The following is a 16,699-nucleotide window of genomic DNA, read 5'->3' as shown; positions in this document are numbered from 1 at the left end:
ACACAATTTCAGTTTGTGTCCTAGGAGACGAAAGAATTAACCGGAACTCAGCAACAAAGACGGTTAGAACGGAAATATATCTTCCACGGGGAAGAGGAACGTAGAAAAATCTGATACAATAATAATCCCGCTACTTAGGTGATATATAAAAGAAAAGCAAAACCAAATACTTATCATTTCAATCCAGAAGCGTGCTGCTGGATTTATTACTGGTTGGTTCGATGAACACACAAGTGTTGCACAATTGTTTCGTGAACTCAACTAGGAATTACTGGGGGGAAGAAGAAGTTCTTCTCGCGAAACAGTATGAAAATTTAGAGAACATGGCCAAGCTTATAACTGCGGAAAACATACGCTGGCTGAAATACTATGCTAAGTGGACAAGAACACTAACAGACTGCCTGTGTTATTGCCAGTTCCTGGAAGAAGGTAATTAATTCCATTTCTTGGCGTAGGCTTGGTATAAGGCCATTGCAACCTCAAATCAGATACTTCCACATCTTGTCAAGTGCAGCAATGGTATCTTCAGGTCTAAAATACACACAGCATGGTTTGAATCTGAGGGAACGTTATTGTTGTTTAACAGAACAAAATAACTTCACTTTGTGTTTTTACAAGATTTTCAGTAGTGCTTCAACTGAGCAAATACTGTTTTCGTTGGGGTGAAGATAATGCATCACGTTCTACACGGGAAAATGTAATCGTTGTTATTAACGCCCTATTATTGTTTCTTGTTTTCATTTTCATTAGATATGTTAGAGTTTATGTACAAAATGAAATTTGGAGGAATGTTGCAATAATTAACAGTTGGAACCACGGCGCCAGAGATCTCTAAAATATCTACAGACTGTTTTTCCTGTAATCAGCTACTAAATCACGTCTAAATATAATCAAAATATGTGATTAAAACACACAAACACAACGTAGCCAAAAGGGAAACGATCTGCTTAAACATAGTTTTAAGGAGAAGAGAAGAAGTTGTTCTGAAGTGATTTTTATTACGATGTAGCACTTAAACTACACGTTATTGTAGCGGCACTTGATGAGCTTGTGGAATCTTTACATTCATCACAATGTGGTTGGACACGGCACTGGAAAAATATGGAACCACACCGAAAGGCTATGTGCGACAAGAGGGAGGTGAAAAGTTAACAACTCGAAAATAAAATATTTTCAATGTAAATACAATTATTTACCAAAAAGCGATGATTTTGAGTACTAAACACATACAGGTGAATAATAATACACCTGTAACATAATGGCCTGTAATATAATTACCTGTAACATAATTACAGATCTCTGACTGTGAATGGTAATTCAAATGTTGCACCTAAATAAAATTGTTATATTCCTAAAAATATGCAAGTATTCGAGAACAAAGCACTTGAGGCACTACTGTCGTAATTTAAAAAATAATAATTCAGTGGCTCCAAAAGTGCTCCTACGGATAAGATTTAATGGTTAAGCAGGAATTGTTGATGATCAAAGTTTCATAGCAGCACCAAACTATGCAAGTATAATAAACGTTAAAATTAATATTTCCATATCTAAACTGTATAGCTGACACTTCCTCCAGTAGCTTACACCTTCTCCAGTAGCTGATATCACCAGTACATAACACTCACAGTATATACAGGACACTGTCTGATGTCAAAAGACTGGCCTCCACTGCAATGTGGGAACAGTCTTGACATGAGAAGTATCAGCACGGTGGTTAATCACTTTCGGTTCTTACAACAACTCACGACTTGCTTAATTGGTGCCATGATTAAACTTTCTTTCATCTGCACGTGTGCACTGAACCGCTCCTCCTGTAGCTGCATATACAGAATACTATTTAAGTTCCACTAGCTGACACCCACTGGTACATACTATCTGAGTTCCGAATGCATGTCTTTTTGGAACAGTCTTTATCACCGAGTTGCCTGCTTAGTGCATTATTTTGTACTTGTTTCCAACTGTAACTTGACATGGGTGAAACACAAGGAAATAAGATTCCTAAGCACTGAAGTAAATCAGTTGTTTCAAGCTGCGGGAGCTGGCAAAAACGTGATGGCCATAGGAAGTGCTAGTAGCTGTACTGAGTTCACAGAACAACTATGAGATATAAAAGGTCTGCAAGATATCTATTTTGAAGGCAGATAGGTCCATCCTGTAAACTGGTTGAAGAATGTGAAGCTTGGTTATTTAGACAGATCTTGGAGAGTGAAAAGATCGGATTCCCTGTTGGTATACGTCAGCTCATAGAAGATGTCCAGAGTTGAAGCTGGATACTACATTTAAGGACGGGAAACCTTGCAACAACTGGACGGCATTGTTTTTGCATAGATACCTAGACATCTCACAAAGAATTCCGGTGGACATGACAATAATCATAGTACAGTTTAGGTGTACAAATACTTTATTTGAGTTTGTATTAGTCTTTCACGAAATGTAGCCAAAAAACGAATTAATTGCATTCTTCCAGTAGCTAGCGGTACTTCAGAGTGCTTATTTCTTTCTGAGGTGGCCTTCTTAGTAAATTATTTTAGCAAAATGAATTATCGAAACTCATAGGCTACAACAAATTAGTTGACGTTTACGTGCTCATTTAGTGTGTTATTTTCTTACCATATATGCTCAGGAATGTAAATACTATTGGAGCTTTTAACCCTCACAATACCAAGTAAGGGAGGGGAGGCAAATGGTACTTTGTGCTCACCTTTTGAAAATATTTTAATTTAGTCAGCTGGTTCATCCTTTAAAATTTTGAAAAAATATGTTTTGCCTTTAATGAATTCTTCTATCATATTCCATAAACATTTTAAAATTTTTCAGTCAAATTTAGCCTAAAATTTAAGTCTAAGTCGTATATGTAACATTTCACCCATGTGTGTTATGTAGACCTATTATATTTTCAGGTTCAGATCCTTACTTATTCTGTGTGTCTTTTTTAAGAGCATGTTGTATGTAATAGTCAAAAAAACTAAGGAAATTTTTCATTTACAATTCTTTTTTATATTTCCGTAAAGTGACTTCCTCTCTGTAGTACACATTATTGAGAATGGATTGATGTTGCTTATAGTGTGCTAAAGGATATATCTGTGTCCACACAGGGACTAACATATTTGTACATATTCAAAAAATATGTTGTTGTTGTAAGTGAACAACAATTAACGAATACCGTATTTTTGCAATTCTTGTTAGGATGGGCATAATATAGCCTCACCTCACATGGTAATCGCGTTGTAGAAAATGCTTTGGTATTTTTTAAGCAAAAATTTTCACTAATGTGCGTGTGTGTGTTGAAAATGACACTTGACATAAACACTGCATTTTTTTATGTTTCTGTTGAAATTTTGCTAACGTTTTAGACGTGGGAAAGCACTGCGACACTTGAAAAGTATCGTAATACATTTTTAGAGTTGGGTAAGATTTCATTTAAATGTAATAACATTGTTCCACTTGATATCAGCTTTATATATTTTGTATTGCTCTCATATTCTCGCAGTAATTTTAGTCTTGGAAACAGCATTGTGACACAATTATCATAGAGCAATTTATATGAGGAAAGTAATTAAGTTGAGCTTCTATTGTACCTTACAGCACAGAAATCGAACGTTGACTAGTTCTACTTAACCTGTATGTTCGTAGTGGAAACATTGTGTGCTTGTGTGTATGTGTGTGTGTGTTTTGCTTATGTATTTTAGATGTGAAAATACTGCCGGGTAAGTATTTTGGATAGATCTCCTTGGACACGGCACGTAATAAATTCAGATCAAGTAGATCATTCTCAGCACAGCCAAGAAGATTGCTCCTGGGCTACACTGCGATTTCATTTTAATGTCGTATAAAATGCTGTCCTGTGACTGACTCTTTCATTTAATACTGCAGGCGGAAGGTAGTGTGAATATGAGATCAGTGATGGAGGCATTCAAGAGACAGGGGAGAATCAAATGACGACGACCATTTGGTTGAAAATGGATACTTTGTAGCCATCGTATTGGATGATGATGTCATTACGCCTGCGTCTGTGCAGCCCACACTAACTCTTACGTTTGAGATGAGTTGTATTACAAGATTCAATACCACATATAAGAGCAAAGTGAGCCAGAAGCGCCATATATATATATATATATATATATATATATATATATATATATATATATATAACTGCCACCTATTAGAAAAATGCAGTTAATGTGTACACTTGACGTCTAAAACACGATCGTAGACATTCAATTTATGACCCAGATCGCTGTTTCCATATCTAAATTCTCTGCAACGTTTATCAGAATACGTGAAGATATTGGTATTTCGATCTTAGGCCAACTACAGGCAATGTTTAATGGTACGAAGATTAAATTTTCATCACATGAAGCTTTTAGAAATTTTTCAGTACTGTTTTAGCTCGCCAAGCACTATGGTGGTGGGGCCAGCAAAAAGTAATGTTTCATATTTTACAATAGATAAATATAATTTATGTTAATGTTTGGCAAATACAGGTTTTTATTGCATCTGAGGCCCATGTTTATCCAATGACGTAATATATTTTCTAATACAACCAACCGTGCTAAAATTATACATTTATTTGGCATAGTTAACTCGTTGTATCAAATGAAAGTATATATGCAAGAATAACTTTGTAGCGTGGAATATACGAAATACAACACTCACAGCTTGGTCAAAGCAGTGATGGACAAGATCCCACAGAGAGAGGAAAATTCCATTCTTGGAGATACTACATTTGCACCAAAATAATATCATGGGAGAGCACCTCGATAAACCCCTGCAGTCACACACTGTCTGTGTCCTCGGTGGCTCAGACGGATAGAGCGTCTGTCATGTAAACAGGAAACCCCTGTTTCGAGTCCCAGTCGCGGCACACATTTTCAATTGTCTCTGTTGATGTGTATCAACGCCCGTCAGCAGCTAATGATATTGATTTAATCATAATTTCTAAATAAAATCAGTTATCAAATAAGTAAAGCTTTGAGTGTGGAGTGAAGTGTAAGAGAATCCTTTTGTGGCATACTGAAGTACTGAAGATCGGTAAGGATTTGGATACCGCGATAAGAAACACCAGAGTAGGCAGCTCAGTTGAAGAAGAATGGATATAGCTAAAAACGGCAATCACAAAAATTGAACAGACAAAGGCGCTGAGCCGTTGCACCTTTTATTTATCTCTAGCGCTACTCGTGTGTCAGTAATTCTCCTTATCTTGCTTTGCCGTGGCGTGACTGGCCACGTGAAGTTTGAAGTTTAAAAGGAGCGGGTCTCGACTGGCTGGCACGTCGGTTTCAGCGAGGTTGGAGGGAGTTACGAGAACGTTAGGGTGAGGGAAGTACCCATGTGTAACGAGCGTGGTACGGCTACAGCGGTCGGAGCAAGCAGCAATCCCTAGAGCAGTGTGGTGTCGCTCCTGGTTTCGCGTGACGCGGAGAAGCGACAACTGAGAGTGGGTCGCCACGGCAAGGCCACATAGGCGTAGCAGAACTGGGGTTGTCAGCGTCTGCAGTGAATGCCGTGGCTGTCCGTGGGCGGTTAGGCCTGGATGTGGTTACGCTGTTTCCTGTGGAATCACAAAGTACCTCCAACAGTCGCGCTGCTGTTACAGACGGCATCCTTGCTAGTGAAGGAGCCGTTTCACGTTCTGTGCTCAGAAAAACGAATTTGCTTGCAGTTATTTTTCTGCTGGAAACCGTGCACTGTTGTGATTGTACTAGATTACTTGCTGGCTCAGCGGTGCCCAAGCTCTGCTCCTCCTACACTGCTATGTATATTTCAATCAATTCGTTGTGCCTATAAAATAAGGTTTCTAGGGTCGTGCCAGGCACATACCATTCATAATATTTTAGCGTTAAGTCAGTGAAAAATGTTAAGTTCCTATGGTTGTGTTAGTGATTCTCAAACTACATTCGATTTGGAAGGTGTCTTTATCAACATTGTGAATTTCACTTCCTTCTGCTAAACGTTACTGGTATTCGGTGTCACGTAGGTTAGTTAAGCTGCCAGAGCTTTTGTTGCGTAATTAAATATCAATGTGCTGTCAGTCTGCACTGTGGTTATTTAAAATGGTATTTTAGATCCGACTGGTCACAATCAGTTTTTACGTTCATGTCTGAAAGCTGCTCTGTATGAGCCACAGTGTCAGTTGTGTGGTATTTACCGAAGTAATTGATTGATCGGTTGATTCGGTATTTGCTATCTTAAATTAGTGCTGCGGATATAGCTCAAGGCTTCATAAGAGTCACAGCATTTGTATACAAATTAATTAAATTTCCCGTATGTTGTACAGTGCAACTTGTTTCTCTATGTCACGTCTCTCAACAGTGGTGTAGTGCGACAACATAACGTTTACGAGAAAGTGGTATCTTAAAAAAAAAATTTGTAGTTCTAAATCACTTTATTTTAAGTAAGAGGATGTAGGGGGTATTGATTCTACTTGACCCAATAGGCTGTACAATATACAAACTAACTGTTTGAAGGATTTTGTTTTTTCTATTTTTCTCTAACATAAGTTTGTTCAAATAACGTAAAACTGTGTCTTCCTTAACTTCCTCTTGACTGGTTATATCCCTGTTGCTCAATTTTTTTTATGGAACTGCCATATTTGAATCAGAATTTTAAGATTAATGGAGATTTAATTTTTCTTAAGGATTTACGATTTTAATTATTGTGTGCGTTCCATGTTACAGCATAACTGCCGCTGACTCCAATGTATAAATCCAACGTTCTGTCAGTTATAGTTCTTTTTTAATGTAACGTTTTATTCAAGCGAAGTTTACTGGCTAAGAATTGGTTGTGAAGTCTTCAACTTCTATGCTAATACCACTGTGCCATGCTATTATGCTGTTATGTTGAGGTAAATAAAGGAAGTAAAAAGGGTATTGTTTTACTGTTTCTTGAAATGGGTTTGTTACTCCTACTCCTGCAGCCATGTGGTCTGCAAGCACCTATCACTAGTAGCAGGGTATGGTTGTGATTTCGCTGGGGTAAGGATACAAATTACACACTCGTGGTATCATAGTGTTTAGTACAGTTATGCTAGTGTGCTACTTGTTTGAAATTTTGATACGAATATAATGCTGCTGTGGTTGTTGTGTTTCAGCATCGATTTCCCAGAAGTCAGGAAGGTCATTAGTGTGGCAAGCCACAGGAAACCGCGCCTGCAGTATGAGCTGCATATTCGTGAACTTTGCCGACAACCGTGTGCAGCCTTCTTAGCCGCAGTAAACATTTCCACGGAGTCAGTGAGTGACGTGAGTAAAGATGTTGAAGTCTGTAAGAGTTCACTGGACGAGCTTCAGAATGATGTATCAGGATTTGAGGTAGCCTGCCGAACTCGAAGGCAGTTTTGCCGAGTATAGGCCATTTTGGACCACCTAGCTAATACAGTTCAAATGGTTCAAATGGCTCTGAGCACTATGGGACTTAACATCTGAGGTCATCAGTCCCCTAGAACTTAGAACTACTTAAACCTAACTAACCTAAGGACATCACACACATCCATGCCCGAGGGAGGATTCGAACCTGCGACCGTAGCGGTCGCGCGGTTCCAGACTGAAGCGCCTAGAACCGCTCGGCCACACCGGCCGGCTAATACAGTTCCTGACATACCCAGTGGTTGTAAAGACCCTTGACAATAGTCCTAAATACAAAGGTTACAGGGTATATTATTCCTAAGTTGACGAGTTGAGGAACAGAGTGTCGAGATTAATAGCAGTGGGAGCAGACATTAACCAGGTATTAGTCCGTTCGGTAACTTATCGAATCTATAGATGCCATTGTTAAAGGAGTGCCACGTTAGTCCGCAGATAGCACCAATCAGTTGGCTGAATTGTTGCGGCGATTACTTAGGTTACATGAACAGGCTAATGTGTTACAGATTGATCATAGGATGATTTTACAACTAACTCAACCATTTGGGTTGAATTATTGTGGAATCGTCGGCAGATCCTTTGTGGGATATCCACCAGGCACTGTTAAGTAAATGCGTTTGTATTCGTGAAAGGAAGGATTTGATAGACCATCATGTATACAGGGTGCAAGGCAAGGGTGAATCTTTGGCTCATTACTTTAATGAAATATTCCTCGGCATACTGGCGTTGTGTGCTGAGATCTTTGAAGAACATTCATCGGGTAACATGTTGGAAAGTATGAGGGCAGAGAACAGATCTAGAATTTTGTTCAGTAACAAACCGGTGTGTTTTGCCGATTTAGACAAGCTTTTGGTTGGAATGGAGTACATTTGTTATTACAGTGATCGTAAACGGTGTGAACTGAATCTGAACAATGACCTGGGCTTAGCGAATAACGTGAAGTCGGAGATAGTCAGCCACGGCCTGCTACTAGGGCTGGCTGCTACTGTTGCGGCAAGCCTGGGCATTTCACCCAAGTGTGTCCATACCTAGAAGTGGGCGAACGAACAGCTGATGCCAGAAGAAAGGGGGCGCCCTCTGCATGAAGCAGAAGCCCTCCTCCCCCCCCCCCCCCCCCCCGCTCTCTACCAGGTTGTTGTAGGGTACGCGCCGTGGGCTGCCCTATGCATGTACGATGTTAGGGACTGTACTGGTGTGTGATCTGATGGATTCCGGGACTAACGGTTCTCTTCTGGAATATGACTGGTACAAATGTTGTCAGTAATTTGCCAAGTTTCCAGAAATAAATAGAAATGGTAAGGTGTATGAGGCAGCAGATGAGTAAAGCCTTAATGTAGTTGGTTTGGTTCGTTTCAGATTGAGTATCCAGGATTTTTAGTGCCTGCACGTCTGTTTGGAAGTTAAAAATGTAGCTGTGAAGCTTATTCTGGGTTGTGATTTCTTTTAGTTGACCCAGTGCTTGGTAGATTACGCTGGTGGCCGTTTTCATTTTAAATTTAGGCCAGAGGAGAATTTTGAATTTTCTGTGGCATTGATTTGAAAGTTTATAAAGTGAGTGCCCAGCAGGCAGAGATCGATATTAGTCACGTAGCGGAAGCGAACCATACAGTTAATGGCAGTGTTAGATAAATTCCCGGAACTGTTAACTGACAGGTTGGGAGTAACTAACAATAAAATATCAGATCCAGCTCATTGATCAGCACTCCCTACAAGTTGTCACCTCGTAAGATCCAACAATTGCTTAAAATCATCGGCTGGTTGCTTGCCGAAGGAGTCATTCCTCCTTGTGTCTCACCCAATGCTGCGTCCACATTGCTCGTTCCCAGGCGTTTAGACCTGTTGTTGATGACAGGGAGTTAAATCACAAGATCCTCCTTAAGCCTCTCTCACTACCGGAATTACACCCCACTTTAGCGCCGTTTGCGGGAGCTAAGATTTTTACGGTCTTGGGCTTAAACCAGGCATACTATCAAATACTTCTAGCAGAAGAGTCTAAGCCTGTAACAGCCTCCAGTAACGACTACAAAGTATTTGAATTTAATATGATCCCCTTTGTGTTAGTCACAGGACGCCCATTGGACTCAGTCCTGGGGGATTTTAAATTGAAGTTCGTCTATAAGTATCTTAATCATTCAGTCGTTTACAGCATCAGTTTTGCAGAGCTAATTGACTACCTCCGCGATGTCCTTAGTGCGGCATACAGTGCCGTTGTATCTCTATCGATCACAGTAGGACATAGACTATTCATTCATTTCTTGTTACTCAAGACTTTCGAAAGTTCATACCGAATTTCGCGCTGAATGCAGCTCCTATAAAGCAACTAAGTTCGAAGGGCAAAATTTTTGTATTTTGGTGAGTTGCAACAAGCTTCCTTTGAGTTGTTAAACTGGTCATGAACACGGCACCACTGTTAGGGATCACTGATTTCAATTGCCCATTTATTGCTCAAACAGATATTTCCAATGTCGGGATCGCAGGTGTCCTATTAGAAGAGGGGGATGGGGGAGAAAGCCTTTAGCAAACACCTTGCAGCCGAAACTAAATATCCTCTGTATCATTTGGAAGCGTTGACTGTACAAATTTACGCCTCATAAATATAAGTTGTATTTGGAACATCGCTGGTTTCACTACGACAGCTAGGCCCTGAGCTGGCTTGTTGGCTTGCACAAGCAAGAGTGCGCGAGGAGTACTGTGGGCAGTGAGGATCTTGGCATTCCAGTTCTATGTTTACCACATTAAAGGGGTCAGAACCAATTCACCGACGCATCTAGCCGTATTTTCCAGGAAGACGAGGAGGCTGGTAACGTGTCTGAGGGTAACATCCAGTGTTTATGCAACATGGGAGTGCTGACCGAGATTCCATCCCTGTTTACTACTCTCAAACGTGGCAGCAACGAGACGCCGAACAGCAGCCCGGTTATGATAAGATGATAACTCGATGGATTATACCAATATATGCCCTGGAAGGGAGGTACTTTTGCTTCCTGTCCAGAAAGCGTGAGGAATCCAAGTTACGTGTACCACAGAACCTGATTCCCGGTGTATTTAGGTATTTACATCTGCCTTCGGATGGCGGGCATCTGGAGTTACATAAATCACGGCTGAAAGTGTGGGAGAAGTTAACCTGGAGTCTGGGACGTTCGGAGGCTTGTCGCTGAGCACAGGGATAGTAAGGCAGTCAAACCTGACACAGGTACTACGAGGGATGTCCTGCAATTTACCTTTGAGTTCCAACTCACAGACAAACTTTATATCGATTACCTGGGTCCATTGTCCTGCACCGAGAGGGCAGATCGCTTCTCCTTGGTCGTGGTTGATGCCTTCACTAGATTTTTCTGGTTAATATGTAGCAGTGACACCACTGTCATTATTAACATCCATCACCTTCAGAAAATATTCGCTAATTTTGGACCAACAAAGACCATAGTCAGTGACAAAGCAAATGCGTTCACATCTAAAGAATTCAATCCCTTCTGCTTTAACCATGGGGTAGTGCATACAACTATGACGGCTTACTATCTGCAGCCGTTTTTGTGGGAAGAATAAATCGTAGCCTGAAGTCAGGCCACATTACTTACTATTCAGTATCTCACATTCGATAGGACTCGTTGAATTGGCTGTCTTTTGCCTTCAATAACGCTCATCACGAAGCCCATAAAACCATTCTCAGTCCCTCTGGAACGTGCTATTTGCGTCCAATAATATGACAGAAAGCAGCAGGGCCACAATTACCAAACATAGCCAGTTTGTGTTAAACAATATTTATTAGCTAGCACAATTTAAATACAATCAAACAGATGAATTTCTCAAGCTCACAGGAGCACTTTAAAAATTTTAATTAATTAAACCCCTGTTGAAATCTGCGTAGCAAATGCATAAAACATTAAGAAAATTTCTGTTGGTGTAAATGCTTAATACAATCAAAACTTGCCAAACTCTGAACCAACAAGACTATCCTGTACAATTTGTCTTTTGCAATATAAGTTCATACCAAGGTATAAAATTAAGACATAATATAAGGCACATAAATAACAATAACATCTAAAACTTAAACGCTTGGCAACGATGACACCGGAATAATCCAGTTGATGCAAGTATAGGTTGGCACTAGTTAAATAACAAACAACTAATAAAAAAACGGCGCCTCAGCGTCTAAACATTCCCTGAGAACATATACACATGAAACCCTTCTTCATAAAAATTAAACTTCACAATCAGTATACAAGGTACAAATATGATATAAATGGCTTATAAGGGAATACAGAATTAATAAGGCGGAGGCCCCAGCAACCTGATGGGGCACAAATTACAGAGTACCCAGTTTTACAAATTTAAATTCATATTTAGAGCGAAAGGTGTATTCGCCAAGGAGGTGGAGGAACGAGCTACAAAGTTTAACGACCCGGCAAAGCCAGGAACAAAGAGAACAGCAATATTCAACTTAAGGTCGAGACCGAGACAGAAGGCCACCAACGTGGAGCCCGGTCTAACGAAACACTGTCGTCAAGCCCCGGTGCCACGTCCTACTGTACCGGACGAAATACACTCCGCTCCGCACAAGTGAAACATAAATCAATTACAACAGCACACTTGCAATCGCACACTCATATTACATAAAAGAATAAAACATAACATCAAAACCAGGAAGCTCGCCAAAAAGTTTCTTTTAAACTCAACACTTAACAATACATTTAAACACTGCAATACACACGTAAATATGATTTTTCCTTGAAACATTTCCATATATATATATATGGAAATGTCATGTGGCTAGGCCCTCCCGTCGAATAGACTTGTCGGCTGTTACCAGTCTTTTGAGTTGACACCACTTCGACGACTTGCCTGTCTATAGGGGATGAAGTGTTGATGATGACATCACAACACCACGTCCATGAGTTGAAAAAGTCTCTGACCCAGCCGGGAATCGAACCCAGTCCCCTTGGCATAACTGTCGTTCACGCTGAACACTCTCATTTTGTTTGTTATAGTTCGTTGCAATTGTTCGTGGCGGACGCCCCCTGACACCCGTTGAAGTTCGTTATTGATCCATTCAGTCAGTTTTTTTTATTATAAAGAGCAGCTAACCGTCTGACCGAACACGCTGAGCTACCGTGCCGTGGGTATCGGGGCGGACTCTATAAAAAGCAGACAACTGCGCCTCTTTAAACCAAAGACCACCATAGGCCCAGGCGAACGGTTAATGCCAGACGACACTCCGGCAAGTTCTTCTTCTCAACATACACTGCGTGGCGAGAAAAACCAAACACCAAACCTGGTGCCGGAAAACAAAACCTTTCCGCCGTCTCTGTCCGCAGCACTCCAGTAATACCACGCGCAATGAGCTCGCGCACCAAGTAAGGGCCATCCTCCAGACCGTGCTGTAATCGCAACCAGCAGACCACACAGTGAGAGCTGCTGCCTCGACGTTGCAGACTTAAATAGACGAACCCGCGATGAACAACTGACTCCCGGCTGGCCAAAGCGAAATCAATGGCAAAGATGAAACTATAGGAAAGGGCTACTGGCGCCACCGCGCTTAGTATCATTCTCCTTTCCATTAAATTCTCCTGTTGATCAAATTCCCTAACCTACGATCGCTCAATGATCTGCTACCTGAATAGGTGCACCCAGGGGAGATTAAGAGAAATGGGGCCAGCCGGAAAGAATATAAACATGGTACATCGTCGGGAGAATGCCGGCTACGACGAAATTAGGCATGCCGTTTCAGTCGCTACGGTCGCCGGTTCGAATCCTGCCTCGGGCATTGGTGTGTGTGATGTCCTTAGGTTAGTTAGGTTTAAGCAATTCTAATTTCTAGGGGACTGATGACCCATAGTGCTCAGAGCCATTGAGACATTGCGAGTGTTTCATTCTCGCGGGCATGAGATCAGAAGCGAGAGCGCTACATAGGATCCATTTTCTCGAGATCGGAGGCAGATAGAGACCTCCTCCCAAGTCTGAAAAAAATTCAACATGTCAGCTAAATTTCATATGCAGCAACATATAGTGTAATACGTACCGAACGCAAAATCATAGCGACCCTTATTTTTGATTGCAAACTTTTCGAATTTTACGTAGCGTCTTACTAAAATGTGTATACCACAGTAAGTGTGACCCTTAGCGAGATTATGGGCACTTCGCCACGAAACTGACATATAACACTACAAGCAAGGTAAAAATGAAATATTTTTACTTAATATTTTCTGTAAAAACGTTTGAGAAAGATTACAGCGTGCGCGCACTTCGTTTCTGTCAGCGCAGAGCGTCGTCAACCGGCGCGTGGAAATACATGATCGCGTCTTAATATGCTTTGGACCCGCGCGACATGTGCGGCCAGTGCTCGTCGCGCTGCAGTGTCGTGTCGCGTCTCACGTGCTGTACGCTTTTAAATTTGCGCTTAGCCTTCTAGGAAGAGGCCAGTACTCTCGTGCACCGAGCGTGGTACGGCTACAGCGTCGCAGCGAACAGTTATCCCCCAAGCAGTGAGGTTCCCTGTTGATTTGGTGTGACGCAGAGGAGCGACACCGATGATTGAGTCGGCAGGGGGAGGCCCGTTGGCGTAAAAGAAGTGAGGTTGCCAGTGGAATCAGTTGCAGTTCATGGGTGGTTAGGTCTGGGTCTAGCGCGGTGCCCTGTCCTGTGGCATCAAACAGTATCTCCTAACATGCTGCTCTTACAGATGGCGTCCATTCCAGGGGGGGAGCTGTTTTCTGTGCTCCGCAATACCAAACTGTTGACAGTTATTTTTCTGTTGGAAACCGTACCATGCTGTGATTGCGCTACTTTAATATCTGGACACAGCAGTGTCCAAGTTCTGTCTCACCTATACTGTTATGCATGTTGAAATCAGTTTACTGTGCCTTTAAAATGATTTTTTCACGGTCGTGTCAGGCATGTACCATTTAAAATGATTTAGAGTGAAGCTAGTGAAAAACGCTAAGCTCGCTGTAGCTCTGTTAGTGATCCTTCGACGACATTCAGTCTCCCAGGTGCCTTAATCAAAACTGAAAATTTCAAATCTTTCTGCTGAACTCTATTCCTATTCGGTATTACTTAGGTTAGTTAAACCTATTAATTGTAGTGCTGCTGTAAATTGCACTGTGGTTATCTAAAAAGTAATGGTAGAAACCGACTAGTCATGATTAATTTTATGTCCTTCTCCGAAAGTTGCTCTATATGATCCACTGTGCGAGCTGTGTGATATTTACTGAAATAATTGATTCCTCTAATCGGTTAACTCACTGTCTGATATCTTAAATTAGTGCTGCCTAAGAGGTCAAAGCTTCACATGAGTCACAGCCCTTCCTATAAATTTGTTTATTTTTTCATTGTTGCAGAGTAAAACATGTTTTACTTTGTCACATCCAAGGCTACCTTAGGTGCTGACATCATTGGGCATAGAAAGTGATGGCTACACTCTCTCAAGTGTGTTGTAGTATAACACAATGTTGATGGGAAAGTGCATCCTTTAAAAAAACTTCTTTAATTGTAAGTCATATTATTTTGAGTAAGAGGGTAGAGAGGGTACTGAGTCTACTGGGCCCATCAGGCTGCAGAATAGACAAACTAAAATTGCTGTTTGAAGGATTTTTGTTTCTTTTTCTATTTTCCTCTAAAATAATAATATTACTTGCTACTCACGATATACTGGCGATGCTGAGTCCGTTAGGCACAACAAAAAGATTCACGCAAATATGGCTTTCGGCCATTAAGGCCTTTGTCAGCAATAGACATATACACACACACACACACACACACACACACACACACACACACACACACACTCATACAAGCACAACCTGCACACATGTCTGCAGATTCAGACAACTGAAACCACACTGCGAGCAGCAGCACCAGTACATGATAGGAGTGGCGACTGGGTGGTGATGAGGAGGAGGCTCGGGTGGGGACGGGGAGCGATGGGTGGCGGACAGTGAAGTGCTACAGTTTAGATGTCGGGCAGGAGGGAAGGTGGGGAGGAGGGAGGTAAGTAGCGGAAAGGAGAGAAATAAAAAGAAATTAAAAGACAGGGTGTGGCAGTGAAATGACGGCTGTGTAGTACTGTAATGGGAACAGGAAGGGGGCGGAATGGGTGAGGACAGTGACTAATGAAGGTTGAGGCCAGGAGGGTTATGGAAACATTGGACGTATTGTAGGGAAAGTTCCAACCTGCGCTATTCAGAAAAGCTGCTGTTGGTGGGAAGGATCCATATGGCACAGGCTGTTGTGAAGCAGTAATTGAGATGAGAGATATCATGTTTGGCAGCGTGCTCAGCAACAGGGTGGTCCACTTGTTTTTGGGCCATAGCTTGTCCGTGGCCATTCATGCAGACAGACAGCTTGTTGGTTGTCATGCCTACATAGAATGCAGCACGGTGGTTTTGTTGTATCTATCGCGACTCAGCATCTCCGCTATAATGTTCTAATTTTCAAATGTGTGTGAAATCTTATGGGACTTAACCGTTAAGGTCATCAGTCCCTAAGCCTACACACTACTTAACCTAAATTATCCTAAAGACAAACAAACACACCCATTCCCGAGGGAGGACTCGAACCTCCGTCGGGACCAGCCGCACACTCAATGACTGCAGCGCCCTGGACCGCTCGGCTGATCCCGCACGGCCATCTTAGCTATAAGATGAGTAGTAACTTTCCTTCTCAATATTGTTATATTACATCCTGGATTTTCCATTGTTTGATTCCTCTAAAAGAAGTTTGTGTAAATGCCATAAAACTTTCTTAAGGTCTACTTGTCAAGGGGTTGGTTGTATCCTTTTATGGTTCAAATGGCTCTGAGCACTATGGGACTTGACTTCTGAGGTCATCAGTCCCCTAGAACTTAGAACTACTTAAACCTAACAAACCTAAGGACATCACACACATCCATGCCCGAGGGACGATTCGAACCTGCGACCGTTGTGGTCTCGCGGTTCCAGACTGTGGCGCCTAGAACCACTCGGCCACCCTGGCCGGCTCCTTGTTATGAATAGTTTTTCATTGAACTGCGATATTTGACTCCGAATTTTAAATTCAATTCTGATATAATATTTCTTAATTTTTCAAGCTTTTAATTATTGTGGGGGTTATATGTCACAGGATAACTGCCAGTGACTCCAATCTATAAATGCAACATATCTATGCTAATACCACTGTGCTATGCCATTATGCTATTATGATGAGTCGTGATGACTGCGTGTTGCGTGATGTCCTTAGGTTAGTTAGGTTTAAGTAGTTCTAAGTTCTAGGGGACTGATGACCGTAGATGTTAAGTCCCATAGTGCACAGAGCCATTTGAAACACTTTTCTCATTATGCTGATGTTAATAAAGGAACTGGAAT

Source organism: Schistocerca serialis, chromosome 5, assembly GCF_023864345.2.
Source record: "Schistocerca serialis cubense isolate TAMUIC-IGC-003099 chromosome 5, iqSchSeri2.2, whole genome shotgun sequence".
NCBI classification, from domain to species: Eukaryota; Metazoa; Arthropoda; class Insecta; order Orthoptera; family Acrididae; genus Schistocerca; species Schistocerca serialis.
The sequence above is the reverse complement of the archived record's forward strand: the minus strand, read 5'-3'. Positions refer to the sequence as shown.